The sequence below is a fragment of the Jatropha curcas genome, chromosome 11, assembly GCF_041381405.1.
Source record: "Jatropha curcas cultivar XTBG-Jc1 chromosome 11, XTBG_Jcur_1.0, whole genome shotgun sequence".
Lineage (NCBI taxonomy): Eukaryota > Viridiplantae > Streptophyta > Magnoliopsida > Malpighiales > Euphorbiaceae > Jatropha > Jatropha curcas.
The window spans coordinates 23,066,021-23,070,120 of NC_143161.1; the positions used below are offsets into that span (position 1 = coordinate 23,066,021).

Here is a 4,100-nt window from a genome sequence, read left to right on the forward strand (position 1 = left end):
TTACTTTACAGCGAATTCCTTTTATCATCATCTAAATAATAATAGGTTAACATAATTTTGGTAATTGATAAACAATCCCTGTGGATACGATACTTTCTTACTCTATATTACTTGTTGCGATTTCGTACACTTGCGAAAACCGCTGTCAAGTTTTTGGCGCCGTTGCCGGGGATTGGCGTATCAATATCAATACAAATTACCCTGTTATTAATTTAGACACTCTTTTGTTTTTATTTAATTTTCTTTTAAGTGTTGTTCCAGGTGTTTTATGCAAAGAAGATCAAGGACGATTGAACCTCTAGTCTTTGACCCAGAAATTGAAAGAACCTTTCGTAGGCACAATGCTGCAAGAAAAGCAAGAGAAATAAAACTCGAACAACAAGCAGACATGGCCAACGAAAATGAAAACAGAAACGAAAACGTAGTTGGACCACCACTTCAACATCCGGTCCGTACCTTAAGGGATTATACAACACCTAATCTGAATGGGACAACCTCAAGTATTACAAGACCTAGGGTAGAAGCTAATAACTTTGAGATTAAACCTGCAATTACCCAAATGCTCTCTACCTCGATCCAATATGGAGGTTTGCCTAGTGAAGATCCTAATGCTCACATCACCAATTTTTTGGAAATTTGTGACACATTCAAACAAAATGGTGTTTCTGAAGATGCAATCAAGTTGAGGCTTTTTCCTTTTACTCTTAGGGATAAAGCTAGATCATGGTTACAATCGTGTCCCGCTGGAAGTTTTACCACATAGGATGAATTAGCTCAAAAATTCCTAGCTAAATTCTTCCCATCCTCAAAAACCACCAAGCTGCGTAATGAGATAATGACATTTGCTCATCATGATCAAGAGAGCTTGTACGAAGCTTGGGAAAGATTCAAGGACTTGCTAAGGAAGTGCCCGCATCACAGTTTGCCCAAGTGGCTACAGGTACAAACTTTTTATAATGCATTATCACCTAATATTAAAATGACTTTAGATGCAGCTGCAGGTGGATCCTTTTAAAAGAAAGGTATTGATGAAGCATATGAATTGATAGAGGAGATGGCAAGCAACAGCCACTACCAAAATAATACCGAAAGAAGAAGAACCGTAGGAGTCTATGAAATAGACGCCATTACAACACTTAATGCCAAGGTAGATAACATGGTAAGGAAATTGGACATGTTAACCACTAATCCTGTGAATTCGATTATGCAAGTGTGTGATAGGTGCAATGGACAACATGGAATTGGGGAATGCATCATGGACTCCTTAAATCCGCAGACTTTGGAGCAAGTAAACTATGTGATGAATCAAGGAAGAAAGAATTACCCTTATTCAAATTCATATGATAACAGGTTAAGAAATCATCCTAACCTATCTTATGGTAATCCTAACAATGCCTTGAATGCACCCCCAGGGTTCCACCCTCCAGAAAAGAAATCTCATGATGACCTCCTCACTGCCCTCTCCAAATCACACTTGGAATTCATGAATGAAACCAGGGAGAACCATAAAATCCAGCAAGCTGCAATCAGGAATTTGGAGATTCAGTTAGGGCAGTTCGCAAACATGATGGCATCTCGACCTCAAGGTACGTTACCTAGCAATACTGAAAAGAATCCAAAAGAACAAGTGCAGGCTATCACCTTGAGGAGTGGCAAACAATTAGATGAACCACTGAGGAAAGAAAAGGAGAAAAAAGAACAATCAAAAGTGCCTATCATTGATTTAGAGGAAAAAGAAAAGGTAAAACCCTATGTTCCCCCTGTTCCCTTTCCACAAAGATTAAAGAAAGCACAAGATGACAAGAGCTTCCTCAAGTTTCTGGATGTGTTTAAGAAGCTTGTGAACCCTTCCCCAAAACATCAAATGGCATGTGAATGCGTGTGACTAAGGAAGAAATGCACGTGATGTGTGAGTCGCCACCTTGTTTAATTATTTTAGGGTAAACTAGGAAAAAACCCTAAGTGACTCCAATTTTTAATCAACCTAAATGCTAGATTAATTAACCCAAATGGTTGAGGCATGGTCTACGAACCCGAGGTGGATCCCGAGACTATGTCATGCTGATGAACTAACCATGAATGAATGCTTTGCAAGGAATATGAAGCAATTGAAAATGTTTATGTGATTTTGACTTGCCGCTCGGGGTTAGATCCCAAATGTGCCTACGTACTTCCGTTTGAATGGAAGATCAAAGTCAACGTAGTTCGATGGGCCTCTTTTAGAGGGCTTTGAATGAGGATGCTTTATGCATGAGTGTGTGTATGCTTTGTGCATTTTGTTTAGGCATTTTGCCTGAAAATTGATTGTTTTAGGCATTTGATGCCAAAATGTTGATTGGGCAATTTTATTGCCAAAAATTGATTGATTTAAGGCTTTCAGCCAAAAAGATTGGTTTAGGCAATTTGATTGCCAAAATGATTAATTTTAGGCGATTGTCGCCAAAATGATTAATTTTAGGCGATTGGCCAAAAAGAGTGATTTAGGCAATTTGATTGCCAAAATGATTGATTTTAAGCGATTGTCGCCAAAATGATTGATTTTAAGGCTTTTAGCCAAAAATTGTGATTTAAGCGATTTGTCGCTAAGAAAAGGATTAATCTCACTTATAGGCAATTTGTTTGCCAAAAGTGATCAATTAAATTGTAATGTAGGCCATTTATTGCCAAGAAAAACGTGTTTTGTTAAAGCTTTTTAGTCACAACTATTGATTAATTGGACTTAAGCCGAAACTGTTTGAAATAAAGGCAATCATACCATAGTTATTGATTAACTAGGCTTTAAACCAATATTGTCGGATTTAGGCTTTAATACCACGATTATTAATTAACCGGGCATTTAGCCTAAATTTATTTAATTGAGGCAATTTATTTGCCTAATTATGATGTGGATGCATTTATGCAGTGGTAGAGTTATTTAGGAGTAGAAAAGAAGCATGCATGAAGTGCAAAAATTAAATAGGCAGAGTTTAACTTACGTACCTGATTTAATCGTCGACCGCTTTTTAACTCCAGGTTAAGCTCCTCGTTAAGGGAATTAATTTTAATTTAATTTTAACTGACCAAGTATCACAACAATAAAATAAAACTAAAATTAAAAAATGCAAGAAAGCAGTAAAGAATCGCAAAGAGCGTAGGGAGAAGGAGCGTCCGTCAACACAGACTGAGTGTCTCAAAACGGAGCCCCAGAGCCGTTTTTTATAGGAAAAAATGTGATCCCGGGCGCCCCTGCCCACCCCGCGGGCGAGCACGTGTGCCTTTTCCCCTTTTTCTTTTTTCGTTCCGGAGGCTTTTCCGGGAGTTCCGGACCTCCAAAAAATATTCCGAGACCAGTTTCGTGATCCTCGTAATTTTTTGGACATTTCAAGTACCATATTGGCATACTTCCGGCGAACTTCCAAAATGGCCTTCGGTCCGGCCGGACTGTTTGCAGTCCCGGAAAACAGGCTCTTTGAGCCTAAAAAAAAATGAGTATTTACAGGCGACTGCAGCCGCTGTCGTCGGCGGCGATAGCGGCTACCGCCGCCCTTAGGGGCGGCCGCCACTGCCGCGGCCGGGAAAACTGGCTTTTTAGCAAAGTCAAATTAATTGGCACGGCACTGTAGTAGACGTGCTTTCCTCCATTTAAAGAGTTTCACATGCCACCAGCAACATTAGAAGCCTCAAAATTTGAGTATTCATAGTTGCCCCCCACTGGCTATCATAAAAATGATTTATGAAAGCCAGTGGCTGTCTGAAGGAGCAAATTTTGAGGATGGGCAGAGGAGGACCCTGCCGTTGCTTTTTTCTATGAAATGAAATGATCAAATGCATGGATTTATGTTTGTTGCTTAAAGATGTCTTTGCCTCTTTGAGGACTTAAAAAGAAATTTTGCCTCTTAGAGGACTTGAAAAAGAGGTTTTCCCCTTAAAGAGGGCTTGAAAAGAGATTTTGCCTCTTAGAGGACTTGGAAAGAGATTTTGCCTCTTAATGAGGGCTTAAAAAGATGTTTTGCCTCTTAATGAGGGCTTGAAAAGAGATTTTGCCTCTTAATGAGGGCTTGAAAAGAGATTTTGCCTCTTAATGAGGGCTTAAAAAGATGTTTTGCCTCTTAGAGGACTTG

General features: G+C 39.3%; 1 non-coding gene across 1 annotated transcript; it reads right to left on the minus strand.

Moving 5' to 3' along the window:
• Positions 1 to 817: 817 nt before the first annotated feature.
• Positions 818 to 924, minus strand: LOC149492759 (small nucleolar RNA R71). The gene has a single exon (XR_016319052.1). It is a non-coding gene; the product is annotated as a small nucleolar RNA R71 (small nucleolar RNA).
• Between the last annotated feature and the right edge of the window lie 3,176 nt (positions 925 to 4,100).